At 44.8% G+C, this 18,834-nt stretch overlaps 1 pseudogene; it reads right to left on the bottom strand.

The window, feature by feature from the left end:
• Nucleotides 1-10,525: 10,525 nt before the first annotated feature.
• LOC133229418 (T-box transcription factor T-like) lies at nucleotides 10,526-14,557 on the bottom strand (annotated as a pseudogene).
• Nucleotides 14,558-18,834: the final 4,277 nt, after the last annotated feature.

Below are 18,834 nucleotides of genomic sequence, written 5' to 3'. Positions count from 1 at the left end.
GAAGATCCACGCTGTGGTCTTGATCCAGAAAGATGTGCTCTCAGTAGCATGGAAGCATATACACTACCATATGTGAAACAGACAGCCAATAGAAATTTGCTGTAAGACTCAGGGAACTCAAACCGGGGCTCTGTAACAACCTAGAGGGGTGGGAAAGGGTGGGAGGTGGGAGGGAGGTTCAAGTGGGAGGGGACATACGTACACCTATAGCTCATTCATGTTGATGTATGGCAAAAATTAAACCAATATTGTAAAGCAATCATCAATCAATTAACAATAAATATAATAATAAACAAGAAAGATGTGCTCTCAAGAACTGCAGGAGGGTCGTTTGCAGAGTTGATTCTGTGGCCTTGTGATGAGTTCAAACTTGAAAACTTGGGAGTTCTGAACAATTATATGTATGAGAATTCCCTCATACATGTGGTTTGTAAATCTACTGGGGGCAGGGGGGATGGAGAAAGAACAGCAGGATGTTCAAATGATTACAGGGGAAAGGGAGGCGTGCGAAGTGACTTCCTCAGGGAGACAATCTGGAGACTGGGGGAGAAGTTTCCCTTTTGGCACATGACCCATGGAGCCCTCAGCCCCTTTTCTGCCTGGTTGCCAAGATTGAGGGTCCTGAGTCCCCCAGATGTTGAAGTTGTGGTTGAAGAAACCAGAACTCTGTCCCCTGTCCTGAGTATGGGTGGACTCTCCTTTTTATCAAGATGTAATAACCACAGCTCATTGTCACTGAAACAAGAGGGGATTTATTAGTCAAAACAAAAAAAGCACTGTGACCACTAGAATGGCTGTCCTTGGCAACGGTCCTGATGCTTGGGAGTAACTTACAGCCTCCCACCCTGCAACTTGTCTGCTCCCTCTGGGCTCAGTGTGAAGGAGCACCTCAGGGTGCTCAAGGAGGTTGTTTCCTCTATTTCTTTCTTTATTCAATATTTATTTTTATTTATTTATCTATTTGGCTTTGCCGGCTCTTAGTTGCAGCACGCAGGATCTTTAGTTGCGGCATGCAAACTCTTGGTCATGGCATGTGGGATCTAGTTCCCTGCTGCTGCTGCTGCTGCTGCTAAGTTGCTTCAGTCGTGTCCGACTCTGTGCGACCCCAGAGACGGCAGCCCACCAGACTCCCCTGTCTCTGGGATTCTCCAGGCAAGAACACTGGAGTGGGTTGCCATTTCCTTCTCCAATGCATGAAAGTGAAAAGTCAAAGTGAAGTCGCTCAGTTGTGTCCAACTCTTAGTGACCCCATGGACTGCAGCCCACCAGGCTCCTCCGTCCATGGGATTTTCCAGGCAAGAGTACTGGAGTGGGGTGCCATTGCCTAGTTCCCTGACCAGGAATCAAACCCAGGCCCCTACGTTGGGAGTGTGGAGACTTAGCCATTAGACCACCAGGGAAGTCCCCTCATTTCTTCAACATGTAATGCCAAAGTCTTCCAACCCAACAACTCTGAACTTGTTTAGGTCTCCATTCAGATTTTTTTTACATGTGGACGCCCTCTAGTTGCAGCTTCCCAGATGGCGCCAGTGGTAAAGAACACGCCTGTCAATGCAGTAGACATAAGACACGCAGGTTCGATCCCTAAGTCAGGAAGATCCTCTGGAGGAGGGCATGGCAACCCACTCAGTATTCCTGCCTGGAGAATCTCATGGACAGAGGAGACTGGCTGGCTACAGTCCATGGGGTCACAAAGAGTTGGACACGACTGAATCAGCTTAGTGTAACAGAGGTGTAACACACACCTTCTAGTTATTTCATTTAGGGCATGTCAATTGGGTCTTCAATTTCTAGCAAGCAGGGACAGTAAAGCTGCCACTGGCTGAGTTTCTGGTGTCAATGGTGACTTGAACAACCTTGGGCACTGGTCACAGAGCCTGGGTCCCACCCAAGAGATGGACTCAAGTTTGATGTAGGTGGTGGATGGTAGGACCGCACACACCAGATTCCCATGATCAGACAGCTGGATGCCTCCCGTGTGGAATGTGGGGCACCAGGTATTCAGCTAGGTCAGGGAGCAGCGTGTGTGAGCGCTGAACAGCCAAAGGGCTTTTCCCCAACTCACTCCACAGGGAGATGGGCTGAGGGCCCAGAGCTCCAGTTTTCTTGGTTTTCTCACTGCTCGGCAGTGTTGTGCCTAACCTTAACCTTAACCCACACAGCTGCCAAATATTCATGCTTTCCATTTAGGGGCAAAACTGGGCAGAACCAAATACCACTTTGAAGCCAAGTTACTAGAAATATTTGAGAAAAGGCTGAGTTTGTAAACTAAAATTTGGCTCTTAACCTACAGTGATTTCACTACCATGAAACATTGCTGTTACAGTGCAAAATAATGAACTATGCTCACTCTACATTGCAACAAATGAGTCTGGGAAGCTCTATCCAGTTCTGAGATTACAATGAGGCTCTCAGAAGAAGCTGATGAAACTAAAAGCCACCTTTGACTTACAAGAATCATTGAGGGAATTCCCTGATGGTTAGGGACTTGGCTGTTACACTGCTGGGGCCAGGGTTTGATTCCTGGTTGGGGAACTTAGATTCCATAAACTGAACCATGCAGCCTTCCTACCCATCCAGAAAAAGAGATTGGACTTATTGAAAAGGAGCCAGTTCACCTTAAACATATATGGAGAAACCCTGAAAGTAAAACTTTATCTCACATAAAGTGTATTAGATCAGTAAGAAGAAATGGGATTACTTCTCAAAAATTCTGTGATCTCATCAAATGAACAATGTTGAGCGGTTTCCACTTTTGCACAGGCACGTGCGTACTTGCTAGGTTGCTTCAGTCGTGTCCAGCTCTGTGCGACACCATGGACTGTCGTCCACCAGGTTCCTCTGTCCATGGGATTTTCCAGGCATGAATAGTGGAGTGGGTTGCTATGCCCTCCTCCAGGGGGTCTTTCTGACCCAGGGATAGAACCTGCATCTGTTACAACTAACCTGCATTGGCAGGCAGCTTCTTTACCACTAGCACCACCTGGGGAGCCTAGGTATAGGCAGATCCAAGACAACCATGTGTCCAGAATCTGTCACAAGCTTGGTCCCCTCCCAGAACAGGCCGCTAGTTGTGGGGCTCTTTAAGTCGTTTGAAAGCATGACCTCAAGGAAGCCTCTAGGAAGCCTTCTCTGAAATCCAAAGCTCTCTGTTTTCCCAGTCATAGTATTTACCTCCCAAAGCAGTTATGTTTTGCCCCTCCTGAACTCTGAGCTTGGGTGATATTCATCTCATATTCAACTGTAGCTGCAACACTTGGCACTGCATACAGCAAACGGCGGGCATTCGTGAGGTAACTTGCTCCTTTATTCAACAAGTTTCTAAGCACCTACCACAGGCCAGGCACAGTGCCAGGTACTGGGGATGGAGTGGCAAATAAGACAAAAGCAATCCTTCCCCACAAGCAAAAATGATGAAGATGAAGATAAAAATAAACCTTCAAGCACAGTGAGGACACATTGTGGTGAAGAAAAGTAGTCAAGGAGACCTTAACACATTCTGGAAGGATGTGGAAGGCATCCCTGAAAACGTAATATTTAAACTGACATTTGAAGAATGAGACACAATTAGTTGGGAAAGAGACCTCCAGGTGAAAGGAACTGCAAAGGCCTTTGGAATTTGACTCATTTTGGAATCTGGCACTAAGGGAAAGCTAAGGGTAGTTCTCCAGGGACTAGAGCGTGTAAGACAGCCTGGGAAGGATGGAACACTTTCTTAAGAGAAACAGGAAGTCACTGGAGAGTTGTAAAAATTCGTGTTTCCATAGCACTGGGGCAGTGAGGGCAGAGGCAGAGGGAGTCAGCAAGGCACTCAGGGGTCTGATTTGACCTCAGAGGGCAGAGCAATAGAGAGAATCTAAGGTCCCCTTCCATATAGCATTTTAAAAAATTATTTATTAGCTGTGCTGAGTCTTAGTTGTGACATGTGGGATCTATTTCTCTGATCAGGGATTGAACCCAGGTATCCTGCATTGGGAGCGCAGAGTCTTAGCCACTGGACCACTAGGGAAGTTTAGTGTTTATAATGATATTTAATTTATATAAAGTACACAAATCTTAAGAGCGCAGTTCAAATTTTCACTTATGTTCTGTACCCATCACTCCAGCCAAGATATAAATACATTAGCAAGCCCTACCTCCTCCAAATGTAACTACTAAACTCCATCATCATAAGTTAGTTTTGCTTTTTTATGAGTTTTATACAGATGTATGTAACTGTACAGTATATACTCTTCTGTATTTGGTTTCTTTCACTCATATCATCTGTGAGATTTATGTTGCATAAAGCAAGTTCTTATTTTTTTCACTGTATTCTATTGTATACCATTATTTGTTCATTCTACTGTTGCTAGACATTTATTTCCAGGTTTTGGCTATTATGACTTATACTATGACATTCTAACATGTCTTTTGGTGGACATAAGCCAATCATTTCTACGGGGAATATACCCAACAGTGAAACTGCTGGTCATAAATATACAAATATATCTTTTTATTTTTTCGTATTTAGTTTTAACAGATCCTGCTCCTTTGTTTTTCAAAATGGTTGTACTGATTTACCCTTCTACCATTAAAGTGTGAAAGTCCCAGTTTCTCCATGTCCTCACCAACACTTGACATGACATCTTTTAAAGAAAGTTTATGTCAGACTGCCTTGGTGATAGAGTGGATAAGAATCTGCCTGTCAATGCAGGGGACACAGGTTCGATCTCTGGTCTGGGAAGGTTCCATATGCTGTAGAGCAACTAAGCCCGTGCACTGCAATTATTGAGCCCTTGAATCGCAACTACAGAGGCCTCGTGCCTAGAGCCTGTGCTCCACAGCAAGAGAAGCCACCACAGTGAGCTTATGCGCCGCAACAAAAGGTAGCCCCAGCTCACTGAAACTAGAGAAAGCCCTAGCAGCCATGAAGCAGCAATGGAGACCCAGTACAACCAAAAATAAATTAAATATATATATATTTATATATATATATAAATTGGAGAAGGCAATGGTAACCCACTCCAGTACTCTTGCCTGGAAAATCCCATGGACAGAGGAGCCTGGTGGGCTGCAGTCCATGGGGTTGCTAAGAGTTGGACATGACTGAGTGACTTCACTTTCACTTTTCACTTTCATGCATTGGAGAAGGAAATGGCAACCCACTCCAGTGTTCTTGCCTGGAGAATCCCAGGGACGGGGGAACCTCGTGGGCTGCCGTCTCTGGGGTCGCACAGAGTTGGACACGACTGAAGTGACTTAGCAGCAGCATATATATAAATGTTTAATTCACTCTTGTGGTGGTTTGAATGGCATCTCATTGTGCATTTATTTTTATTTTGGCTGGCCGTACAGCTTCCAAGATCTTAGTTCCTCAACCAGGGATTAAACCCAGGCCCCAGCAGTCAAAGTGCTAAGTCCTAACTACTGGACCACCAGGCAAGTCCCTCATTGTGGGTTTTTTTTTTTTTCCCCAAATTTTATTTTTTTGGGCTATGCTGGGTCTTCATTGCTGCTCATTCTTTTCTGTAGTTAGTGGGGGCTGCTTTCTGGTTGTGGTGTGAGGGCTTCTCATGCTCGTGGCTTCTCTTGCTGAGCACAGACTCTAGGGCACTGTGGGCTCAGTAGTTGTGGCTCTCGGGCTCTGGAGCACAGTCTCGGTAGCTGTGGTATACCTGCTTAGTTGCTCCACAGCATATGGGATCTTCCTGGACCAGGGATCGAATCTGTGTCTCCTGCATTGGCAGGTGGACTAATATTACATAAAGCAAGTATCTTCTCCTGGGCTGTGGCTTTCATTTTCACTCTCTTGACATCTTTTGATAAAACATGTTTTTAGTTTTGATGAAGTCCAGTTTCTCTTTCATGGTTATCACTTTTTATGTCCTCTTCACCCACTCCAAGGTTCTGAAAACATGCCCTTATTTTTTCTCAGAAATGTTTTGTAGTTTCCTGTGTAGAGGTATTGCACATCTTTCATTAGAATGCTAGACATTTGGTTCTTTAGTACTATTATAAATGATAATATTTTAAATTTTCATTTTCCAATTACATAGAAACAAGTGATTTTTGCAGATGCTGATAATTCACTTATGGGAGCAGTTTGTAGATAGGTTTGGATTTTATACATATCTCACTGTGTCATGTTAAAAATAATTATTTTCTCTTTCCCCCAATCTTTATATGAATACCTTTCTTCTTCATTCTAGCTAGAACAGCCAATGCAATGCTGAATATAAGTGATGGTAATGGATACCAATCACAGGAGGAGTGTTCAGCGTTTCACTATTATATGTAATGCTGGTGTACATTAAAAAAATACATTTATATTTTATTTGGTTGCTCTGAGTTGCAGCACGAAGAATCTTTGATCTCCACTGCAGTGTGTGGAATCTTGTTGCAGCATGCAGGATCTAGTTCCCTGAGCAGGGACTGAATGCAGGGCCCCTGCACTGGGAGCTTGGAGTCTTAGCCACTAGACCACCAAGGAAATCCCCGCTGGTGTACATTTTTTGTATCTTTTATTAAACTAAGAAGTTCCCAAACTATTTCCAATTTTTTGAGTTTTAAAAATTTCCTCTTCCGTTTTGAAAAGCAGAAGACTGTGTGCACAGCCCATTTGTTCACAGGGGTAGAGAGAGGGTAACTTGTGAAAAGATGTCAGCCTGTTCATTAGGTAAACGGGGGCTCATGCCAGCAGTTTGGGGATACTGCCAGCCTTTCCACCAATGGTCTCTGTGGGCTCAGCTTTGCCAAGTCATCTGTGGCTGGCTGTTACAGACATTACTTGCACTCACTAACACTTGATTCTATACTTCCCGGCCTCTTAAGTGTGAACAAGGTAAGTTTTAATTGGAATAATGCAAAAATGAGCGTGTCTGACAGCTCCTTTCTATTTCTGGGAAAAGAAAAAGCAGCTAGGAATAGACACCAGGATAGTGGTCTATCTCAGCTCAGTGGAAGTCTGAAGACTCCAGGATTTCCAGATTTAAACCAAGGAGCAGCTGGAAGGAAAAAGTAAGCTGGCCCAGACATGAGGTATGTTTTGAGTGTTAAGCCACAACCTGGGATGATGAAAGCTGCAGAGCAAACCCATTGACTGTCTGGGATGGGACTTTCCTGGTAGGCCAGTGGTTAAGAATCCATGCTTTCACTGCAGGAGGCAAGGGTTTGATCCCCTTAGGCATGGGGAACTAAGATCCTGCATACTGCACAGTACAGCCAAAAAAAACGAAAACAACAACAATAACAACAACAACAAAAAGACAGTCCTGGAAATCAGACACTGAGAGGCATCTGACTGAGGAATATACCCAGGAGTGGTTATAGTAAATACGGACAAGGTTGGCATTTCTTGCTTTGTCAAGAAGCCCTTTAGATACTTGCAGAGGACAGCCCTGAGATTCTGATCATACACAGCTACAGATAAACCCAGTGCCAGGTTTTGAGCAGCTCCAACGCCTAGTCCTTCCCAGAGTCGAGCCAGATCTCCAGGCTGTCTGGAGCAGTAGCAGTGCTGGATGTGGACTCACTCCTGCCAAACACCAGCTAGCCACAGAAGCAGAGGTGTGCTCCTGCCCTGCTAGCTCTCAGCCCCGAAACTTATTTTTAGATCTGTGACTCAGAGGTCTAGACCAGGACTGAGACCTTGGGGAGACAGAAGCCCTGCTCATTTGTTGGCTCTTGCGAGTAGCATGGGTCTGGCTGTTTGACACCATGAACACATCCATTAGAGACCTCGGCTGCAGTGATATGATTTCCAGTAGGACAGTCTCTTGAGGCCTCCATATTAGATGCCTTCTCTAAGACATGTGATATAATCTGACAATCAGACTTGTATTCCCAAAAGCTCATCCTGCTTATTGCATAGAAAATGAATGGCAGGGGTACAGTATGGATGGAGGGTGGCCAACGAAGAGGTTATTAAAGTTGTACAGGCAAGAGTTGACAGTGTTTCACACTAGAGTAGAGGCAGACAGAATTATCAACTGCAAACGTTTACCTTCTTTTTCCTTTAAGACTACAATTGATGCTTTCGAATTGTGGTGCTGGAGAAGACTCTCAAGAGTCCCTTTGACAGCAAGGACATCAAACCAGTCTATGCTAACGGAAACCAACTCTGCATATTCATTGGAAAGACTGATGCTGAAGCTGAAGCTCCAATGCTTTGGCCACCTGCTGCAAAGAACTGACTCATTGGAAAAGACTGATGCTGGGAAAGATTGAGGGCAGGAGGAGAAGCGGGCAACAGAGGATGAGGTAGTTGGATGGCATCACCAACTCAATGGACATGAGTTTGAACAGACTCCAGGAGATGGTGAAGGACAGGGAAGCCTGGTGTGTTGTAGTCCATGGGGTCACAAAGAGTTGGATATGACTTATCGACTGAACAACAGCAACCTTTAAGACTACACTAAATATGAAACGAGTTGCCCGTCCAGGTTCAATGCACGATACTGGATGCTTGGGGCTAGTGCACTGGGACGACCCAGAGGGATGGTATGGGGAGGGAGGAGGGAGGAGGGTTCAGGATGGGGAACACATGTATACCTGTGGCAGATTCATTTTGATATTTGGCAAAACTAATACAATTTTGTAAAGTTTAAAAATAAAATAAAATTGTAGTTGGAAAAAAAAAAGACTACACTAAATAGTCAGTAAATGACTAAAATAATATTTAGAATATAAATACAATGGGGCAGGGAGGATTCTGTGAGGTATGTTTCAACAAATTTCTGGACTGATTAGAACAGATGGAAGAAGTACGGTGACCCAGGGAGGAACAAAAGAATGTGGACACGATACTCTAGGGTTGCTGTTGTGCAGGAGGAGCTGCTTGCCTGAAACTCTGAAATGCTTCAGACTCTGAAGCAGCAGGTAAGACAGAGGGCAAGCATGAGAAGGGGGTTTGAAAACAGGAAAACTAACCTAGGGTGTGTCTGCACAACAAGCAGTGAACAATTTTGTTTCTTAATGCTTTTAAAGTGACCTACAATTAGACGACACACTCCTAGGAAAAACAAACAATGAAAGGAAGATTCTTTTCTGCAGGTACAGAGTATTTGTGGATCTGAAATCACTGGCACCGCTGAATGAAGCCCTTGGGAATTCAGAGACCTCAACAATAAAGATACACCTGAAAGTATTTGTTGTTGTTCATTGTTGTTCAGCTGCTCAGTTGTGTCCATGGACTACAGCACACCAGCCTTCACTGTCCTCCACTGTCTCCTGGAATTTGCTCAAACTCATGGCCATTGAATCAACGATGCCATCCAACCATCTCATCCTCTATTGCCCCCTTCTCCTCCTGCCTTCAATCTTTTCCAGAATCAGGGTCTTTTCCAATGAGTTGGTTCTTCACGTCCAAAGTATTGGGGCTTCAGCTTCAGTATCAGACCTTCCAATGAATATTCAGGGTTGATTTCCTTTAGGATTGACTGGTTTGATGTTCCTACTGTCCAAGGGACTCTCAAGAGTCTTCTCCAGAAGGAAATGGCAATCCACTCCAGCACTCTTGCCTGGAAAATCCCATGGACGGAGGAACCTGATAGGCTATAGTCCATGGGGTCGCAAAGAGTCAGACACGACTGAGCGACTTCACTTCACTTGTGTGTTTTCATTCACTTCCCCTACCAAGCATTAATAAAGACATTCAATTAAAAAAAAAAAAAAAGAGTCTTCTCCAGCACCACAGTTCAAAAGCATCAATTCTACAGTGCTCAGCTTTCTTTATGATCTAACTCTCATGATAAAGATACACCTTAGAGCATTTGTCAGATGACAAATCCTGGTGACACCCAGAGCTCCAAGGCAACTCTTCTGCTTCCTTCCAGTGAGAGGTAAGAAAGAATTCTCAGATATTTGGATAAAGTCTACTACAGGAAGTGTACTACCAAGATTAACAATCCTGGTAAAAATACCTAAGAAACACAAAAGTTTGACTTGACAGCTTTTACATTTGAGTAAGAGGGAGATTTAGTGAAAGAACAGAGTGGGTGGCATCAAAGATATTATCTAAGAAGTAGAAAGAGAAAGCTAAAGGAAAGATACGAATCTTTAAGTAAAAAGGGTCTACATGGGAATTCCCTGGTGGTCTAGTGGTTAGGATTCAGTGCTTTCACTTCTGTGACCTGGATTCAATCTCTGGTTGGGGTACCCCCACAAATTGTGCCCTGCACCACCACCCCCAACCCCCAAAGAGGAAAAAACACATCACCTATCATGGAAAAAAAAATTAAATTGGCATCAGACTTAGCACCGCTGCATGTTAGATGAACAGTCAGCAATTGAGCTGAGAATGATTTTTATATTTTTATATTTTATTTTTATATTTTAAAAATAATAAGTAAATAATAATAAGTAAATATATTTAAAAAATAAGTTAAAAAAGAGGAAGTTGTGACAGAGATCTTACAGTAAGAATTCTAGCAAACAAGAAAATGGAAAACATGACATCCTAGAATCTGTGACTTTAACCCAGGAGAGCAATGAAGAGGAATCCTAGGATCCTAACTTTCCTGAAGATCTCGAAAGCAACATGTTGGAATTTTAGCAGGATGGCAAAAGATTATAGGATGATGGGCTTTAGGGAAAAAAAGGAGCCTTCGTAAGCTAAATCAAATGATAGTTCAAGGTTAAAGGTTTGGGAAAACTTTATTATGTGATAAAGGCAACAAATACAAGCCAAATAGAACATTCAGAAACTCCAGGAAAACAAAAACCTATAGGATAAATAATGATTCAAGGAAACAATGGTCTAAATGAGATTTGAAAATTGGTGAGCTCAAAAAAAAAAATGGAATAAATTCCAAGTAACAGAGAATATATACCAATTGTGCAAGAGCCATTCAGAAGTTCTATGGAAAAATACTGTAAACAAAACCAAAACTATGATAAAATACAAATTTCAGGATAGTGATTTCTTTTTGGTTGAGGCAGAAGTGAATGGAAGAGCTTTCCTGGTGGTTCAGATGGTAAAGAATCTGCCTTCAGTGTAGGGACCAGGTCCCATCCCTAGGTTGGGAAGATCTCCTGGAGAGGGATTGGCAGCCCACTCAGTATTCTTGCCTGGAGAATTCCATGGACAGAGGAGTTTGGCAGGCTACAATCCATGAGTTGCAAAGACTCAGACTAGAGTGAATGACTAACACACACACAGAAATGGAGTAGGGGAGTGGTAATATATACATGCAGGTTGTTGGTAATGCTCTAATTTTGGGGTTAAGTGACAGGTTCATTTATTCATGTTACAGGTCACATATCCTTCTGTATATATTAAATGTGAAAAAGGTAAAGGAAAAACAATCCAGAAGTTGAAAAAAGGCAAGGTCCAGTCAGGAAGCAAATTAAAATGGAGATGATTTGGGCTTCCCTGGTGGCTCAGTGGTAAAGAATCTGCCTGCCAATGCAGGAGACGTGGGTGATCCCTGATCCAGGAAGATCCCACATGCCATGGAGCAACTTAGTCCATGCACCACAGCTACTGAGCCACTGGGAAGTCTCAACTACTGAGCCTACGTGTTGCAACTACTGAAGCCTGTGCACCCTCCAGCCTGTGCTCTGCAACAAGAGAAGCCCATGCAGTGCAGTGAAGACTACCCTGCTCTCTGAAACTCGAGAGAAGCCTGCACAGGAACCAGGACCCAGCACAGCCAAAAATAAAAATAAATAAAATTTAAAAAATAATATAGTATAGATGATCCTAAGAAACTGATGGAAATTCAGAAAAAAGATAATCCATTTAATCTTTTTTTTTTTTTTTACATTGGTTTTATTTTACAGAAGATGCTTTCTGCTGATTGGCTAGTTTGGCAAAAGAAAAATATGAACAGTTGTAGGTTTAGCAATACGAAAAATTAGCTACATATGGTCAAATTCAACACATTCTAGTGGACAGAGCTGGACACTGTCCTTTCAACTACAATCTGCTGTCCCCAACTATGATTTGATTCTCTCACAGCTGAACTCTGACTGTGATCCCTGCCACAAAAGGAGTCTGAAAACTACTTGAAAGCCACAGGGAGGAGAATTAAAAGTGTGTTTTTTTTATCTCATTGGAGTATGACAGGGGAGTTTACAAATTCTGATATGCCACAGTCATCTATGAGTTGTAGGCAAAACAGAGCTTCTGGCTGCTAGCAAGTCACTGCTACTGTGAATCCTGGTGAGTGAGGCCACCTGCATGGCTTTCACACCCGGATTCACCTGCAGCACATAAAGGACCCAGGACAGCACTGCAGCCTCGGAGGATGAAATAAGGTAACTAGCAGAAGATGTATCTTCCTCTTATTTAAAGAGAGGGTTAACAGGCCTCATTTCCTTCCCTCGCCCCGGGAGACTGCCAATCAAATGAACACTTGCTGCCACAGCAGAGTCATTGTGTCCTTAAAGACACAGGCTCTGGTTCACATCAACGGAGGCAACATGGGCATCCACAAGGCCAGGAGGCGGGCTGGGGCATCCTACTGGCTGTCGGCAATGTCTCTGGCTGTGGCAGCTCCTTTGTACAGCGGGAACCCCGAGGAGGAGGGTGCCGAGACCACGTGGGTGAGGGAGGCAGAGTGAGCAGAGAAGCCTAGAAAAGAACTGGGCTCTCAGCCCGCTGGGTACACCTGGGCACCCAGGGTGACCGTGCCGTTGTTCACAGACCACAGGCTGGCATACTGGCTGGAGCCCATAGGAGGACCAGCATTGGGACCCATGGGGAGCATGCTGGTGTGGGCAGGCATTCCAAGGCTGGACAGTTGTCATGGGTTGGAGCATGCAGATGAATTGTCAGAAAGGGTTCGAGAATTGTTCTGCTGCGTAAGGGCTGGGGTAGGGGTCTCCTGGATGGTGGTTCCTCAGGGCCAGGTACCTTTCACAGCTGTGCATGGAAGGCTGTGAGGGCAGGGCGCTGAACTGAGGGTCGGGGGTGGCAGGTGACACAGGGTGCTGGTTCCAGGAATCAGCCAGCACTCAGATGGCCGGCTGGCTCCAGGTTTTTCCATCATATCTTTGTGATCACTTCTTTCCTTTGCATCAAGGAAAGCTTTTGCAAATGGACTGTATTAAATTTTAAGAGCTGCTAGCTCCTCATTTTGGTAAGTGCTCACTGCCATGAACTGGGTCTCCTGGGAAGCAGTGTTTAACACGATCTAGTCCCCTCCATTGAGCTTGTTGGTGAGCTTGACTTTGCTGAAGGAGACAGGCACCTTCAACCAGTGTGCCCTGAAGTTGGGCAAATCAGGGTGGATGTAGACGCAGTTGGGCATCTGTGGCTCAGGCTTGCCCCGTGGTACCCGCTCTTGGTTCAGGTACTTCAAGCGATTGAAAGTCCAGTAGGAAGGAGTACATGGCATTGGGGTCCAGGCCGGACACGTTCACCTTCAGTACTGGGAACACCCTCCTGCCGCTCATGGTCACCATCATCTCCTTGGTGAGGTCCTTGAAGCGCAGTCCCAGCTAGCTCTCCTCTAGGCCCAGGCGCAGCTCGGGCTCCCTGGGGCCGCCTTCTCGCTGCCTGCCTGCTACTCGCTGTCTACAGCTCAGCAGATGGTCCACGGGGTACTGCAGGCTCTTCCCCCGCTCTCGTTGTTGGCGAGCTCATCCTCTTACCTGCCCCCTCCCCACCGCCCCCCAAGCCCTGACTTGGCTACTAGAGAGAAGAGCCACCTTCACCTCAGTAGGCGGCCACTCTTTCAACAAGAGGGGCCTCCCGGGTCCCAGACCCGGGTGGATGGCGAGGAGAGATATCTGGATGGGGGTGGGGGGGTGCGGGTGGGTGGAGGGATGCGGTGGCGAGGGAAGGGGTGGGGGAGAAGGTTATTTCACTTGAATTGCCGACAGTGAAAGTGAAATTGGCTCAGTCGCATCCGTCTTTTTGCAACCCCATGAACTATACAGTCCATGGAATTCTCCAGGCCAGAATTCTGGAGTGGGTAGCCTTTCCCTTCTCCAGGGGATCTTCCCAACCCAGGGATCGAACCCAGGTCTCCCACATTGCAGGCGGATTCTTTACCAGCTGAGCCACAAAGGAAGCCGATTAAAGGTAATACACATCCTGAAAAAACAGCTGAATGTAATTGCTATAATCTCTATCAAAAAGGACACGGGAATATTAGAATTATGAAGTCATGTCTCCTATTATCCAGAATCTCGGTTATTAATCTTACAGATACATTCACCTATTTGTTAAATGACTCATTCCAACACTGCTTGGACTAGCAAAACTTGGAAACAACCTGGTTGCATGTGAAGAGGGCAACTTGAAGGTCTGAGTGACACTGAGAAAAAGGAAGCAGATTGTAATTGAAAATTCTATTTAAGTTATTTTTGAACTGTTTGAATGCATACATTAAAGCCTCAGCCGGGGCCTTTCCTGGTGGTCCATGGGTTAAGACTTCACCTTCCAACGCAGGGGGTGTGGGTTTGATCCCTGGTTGGGAGCTAAAAGATGCCACATAACTCTCTGCCAAAAAAACCATAACATAAAAAAAAGAAGCGATATTGTGAAGCCTCTACCAGAGGAACAGTCCACTGAGGAGACCAAACAGGTCCCCAAACTACAGATCTCTGCCACTGGAAGTCTAGGCCGCATGTTCCAACTGTCAGAGGGCAGGGAGACCCACTCTGGGTTACTGTGCTGGTTTCCTACCTGGCCTTCCTACTAATTTATTCTCAACACAGCAGTCAGATGTTTTTATTATTTATTTATTTAAAATCCAAAGACATACACATGGACGAGATTCACTGACCATTGTAGTAGAAGTGCTTTTTTTTTTTTTTTTTTTTGGCCACACAACATGGCTTGCGGGATCTTAGTTCCCCAAGGAACCCAGGCCCCAGCACCGAAAGTGCTGACTCCTAACTGCTGGACCACCAGGGAATTTCCCAATTCTTTTTAAATGTAAGTCAGATTGTCACTCTTCTTTCTATTCAAAACCCTACAATTGCTCCCCATCTAGGAACAAATGTCAATGATTAGAGCGGACTCCACTATTCCTTCCCTATCAAGACTCCACTGACTCTAACCTCATATCCCACAAGCCTCTCCTCCCTTACTCTGTGCTTCGATGTGTGTGGTCACTCAATCGTGTCCAACTCTTTTCGACCCCATGGACTGTAGCCCGCCAGGCTCCTCTGTCCATGGGGATTCTCCAGGCAAGAATACTGGAGTGGGTTGCCATGCCCTCCTCCAGGGGATCTTCCCAACCCAGGGATCAAACCTAGGCCTCCTGCATTGCAGGAGGATTCTGTACCATCTGAGCCACTAGGGAAGCCCATTAATACTGGAGTGTGTAACCTATTCCTTCTCCAGGGGATCTTCCCGACCCAGGAATTGAACCCGGATCTCCTGCAATACAGGAGGATTCTTTACCAGCTGAGCTACCAGGGAAGCCCCTCCCTCACTACTCCAGCCATAATAGGTTCACTCCTGCTTCAGGGTCTTTGCAGCTAACATCTCCTCTGCTTGAACAGCCAATCAGCTTCTTGAGTCATTTATCAAATGTCAGCTTCCCTATTTTAAATTGAAGCAGCAATCCACCCCCCCGCCCCCACCCCCCCCACACCTATACACCCTATCTTGTCCTCCCTTCATAGTTTTTTCTCCATAGAGTTTCAGCATCTTTTGGTCATGCCATTTGGTTTTCAGGATTCCAGGTCATTGACCAAGGATTGAAGTTGGGCCCCTGAAGTGAAAGTGCGCTGAGTCCTAACCACTAGACCGCCAGGGAATTTTCCCTTAAGCATCTTCTTAACAGACTACAAATTTAATCATATGTCTCCTCCCAGAACACAAGCTCCAAGAAGGGCTTGTTTTATTTTGTTCACTGTTGCTTACCCTGCCAATGAACTATACCCCTTGCATATAAAGGCTTGGTAAAGATTTGTTGAATAGCTTTCTGTTTTCCACAGAAAATCAGTAAAACTAAAACCAAAAGCCTACATAGGAAGGGATAACAGTATGACTGAGGGCTTTCATTATAAGCCCTCTGAGGCATTTAAATTAAAACACATGTCTACACGTATCTCTTATCAACATAAAACATTTTAAAAATAAGAGACATTAGATGTATTTAGAAAGTAGAATTGATAGAACTTGCTAACAGGCATGAAGCTGGTATAAAACTGTAGGAAATGGAGCGTCAAAGGTGACTTTCACATTTGCAGCACAGTTGGGTTAGTAGATGGTGTTGCTACCTACTAGACCAAGAACACTGGAAGAAAAGCAGAGGGAATGGGAATTCCCTGGTGGTCTGGTGGTCAAGACTCAGTGCTGTCAATGCTGAAGGCTCAGGGAACTACTACCCCAAAAGCTGAGTGGCCAGCCAAAAAGGAAAAAAATCCATCACTTTAGTTTTGGGAATGTTACATTCGAGAGGCTACTATAAGACCTTTAATGACAAAATCAGGAAGTGAGACTCAGGGATGTCCCTGCTGGTCCAGTGGTTAGGACTCAGTACTTTTACTGTGGTGAGCCTGGTTGGGGAACTAAGATTCTGCAAGTGGAGCAGCCAACCAAAAAAAAAAAAAAAAAAAAAAGGGTCAGATCCAGACTTAGAAAAGATCAGTGCTAGATAAGTGAATATGAGAATAACTCCATATAGATAAGCACCCCCTCCCTTCCCACCCCCCCCCCCCCACCTACTCCCCACCCCCCCCCCAACCAAAAAACAAGTGGCCTTAGCTAGCAGGATCACAAAGGTGGTTTTCCCAGGGTGAGGCTTTTCTGGATGTGCTACCCCTGTGATTTCCCCAAATGTGGGAAACTCCACTAAATAATTTGTGGTAGTGTGTGTGTGTGTGTGTGTGTGTGTGTGTTGGGGGGAGGACAGGGAGCGGCAGGGAGAATAGAAAAAAAGCTAAAGTCGAACCCTGAGGAACACTATTATTTCAAAATAGGGTGACTGTAGAATCAGAATTAGGCAGACTGAAGAGCAGCAGCTAGAGGAGTGGAAAGAAAACCAGGTGAGTATGGCAGCCAGGAAGACAAGAGTATTTTCAGAAGGAAGAGGTGGACGGTATGGAATGGTTCTGCAAAGCAAGTAAGAAAGGAAAACTTCGAAAGGCTCACTGGGGATCATTAGTGACCTTACCAAGAACTGTTTTAGTGGTGCACCGAGTGGAACAAGGCGGGTTAAGAAGTGAAAGGGAGATGAGGCATCAGACAGTTAAGAGCTCTAAGTAGGAACTGGTAGGATGTAGGATTCAAGGATAATTTTCTTAACAAAGAAGCTTGTAACATAATAAATGCTACATAGTTACTATATGTATACTTTGTTTATTGTTTTGCAGATACTGCCTTTTCTACAAATTGAAAGTTCTGTGGCAACCCTGCACCTAGAAAATCTATCAGGGCCATTTTTCCAACAGTACTATTTTAAAAATAAAGGTAATGTACATTGTTTTTTAGGCACAATGCTATCACTACACATTTAATAGACAAAAGTACAGTGTAAATCTAACTTTATATATACTAGGAAAGAAAAAATATTTGTCTCACTTTATTATAATATTTGCTTTACTGGGGTGTGGCTCTGAACCCACAATATCTCCATTATGCCTGTATATATAAATATATGAATATTAACATATGAATATGCCATAGAATAGGACTTCCCTGTTGGCTCAGACGGTAAAGTGTCTATCTACAATGTGGGAGACCCAGGTTTGATCCCTGGGTCCGATCCCTGGGTCGGGAAGATTCCCTAGAGAAGGAAATGGCAATCCACTCCAGTACTATTGCCTGGAAAATCCCATGGACAGAGGAGCCTGGTAGGCTACCGTCCATGGGGTCACAAAGAGTCGGACACAACTGAATGATTTCACTTACTTATGCCATAGAATATGCTGGCATAATTAAATGTGAATGGGAAGGATCCTTAAGGAAGTTGAATACAGGCAGAGAGGTAACTCAATAATGTTAAGTCTGGGAATGGGAATGGTGGGAGTTAGGGAGACAGAACACAAGCAGTTTTTTGATCCATGATCTTTTCTGTTGTTAGAGGACAACCAGGATAAGGCTCGGTGCACACGAGCTTAGCGTAGAGTATGGTTTAAGTGCCTGAGGCCGTTTCCATCCAGTGCCTTCTAGTTTTTTGAAATGCATTTAACAGGACCATTTGCTGACTAGAGAGGTAATTGCAGAGTAGTAGTATGTTTTACTGGAGAAGGCAATGGCACCCCACTCCAGTACTTTTGCCTAGAAAATCCCATGGACGGAAGAGCCTGGTAGGCTGCAGTCCATGGGGTCGTGAGTCGGACACGACTGAGCGACTTCACTTTCACTTTTTACTTTCATGCATTGGAGAAGGAAATGGCAATCCACTCCAGCGTTCTTGCCTGGAGAATCCCAGGGATGGGGGAGCCTGGTGGGCTGCCGTCTATGGGGTCGCATAGAGTCGGACATGACTGAAGCGACTTAGCAGCAGCAGCACCATGTTTTACTGGCAGTGTTGAGGGCCCAGGAGACAGCAGTCAGGTTTATAGTGGTACTAACACATTCACCGGTGATTCTCTTCCACAGGACACAACCCTCTCAGTGAATACTGACCACGTGGGCGGGTGGCTGTTTTTGGGCTTGAAGTTTCTCTAGGCAAGAACACAGAAAGTTCAGAAGAGCACAGGAGTTTAAGGTTTGTAAGAGAATGATGGTTCAAGGAGTCTAGGCTAGTTGAAAATGGGAAACGGGAAAGCAAAAGATGGAAGCTAATGAATCCAACCGAGGTAGGAAGACTCCTGACCTGGAGGTCTGCACCAACCAAGCTGAAAGCAGTTACTGAGCAAAGGAGTGGTTAGGTCACTCTGTGTGTAATTATTAATTCTTGAGCAAGTCAGTTGGAAGAGCCAAGTGTGAGGTGTGTAAACCCATGA

This window comes from Bos javanicus, chromosome 18 (genome assembly GCF_032452875.1).
Source record: "Bos javanicus breed banteng chromosome 18, ARS-OSU_banteng_1.0, whole genome shotgun sequence".
NCBI lineage: Eukaryota > Metazoa > Chordata > Mammalia > Artiodactyla > Bovidae > Bos > Bos javanicus.
This window is presented reverse-complemented; position numbering and strand designations above follow the sequence as displayed.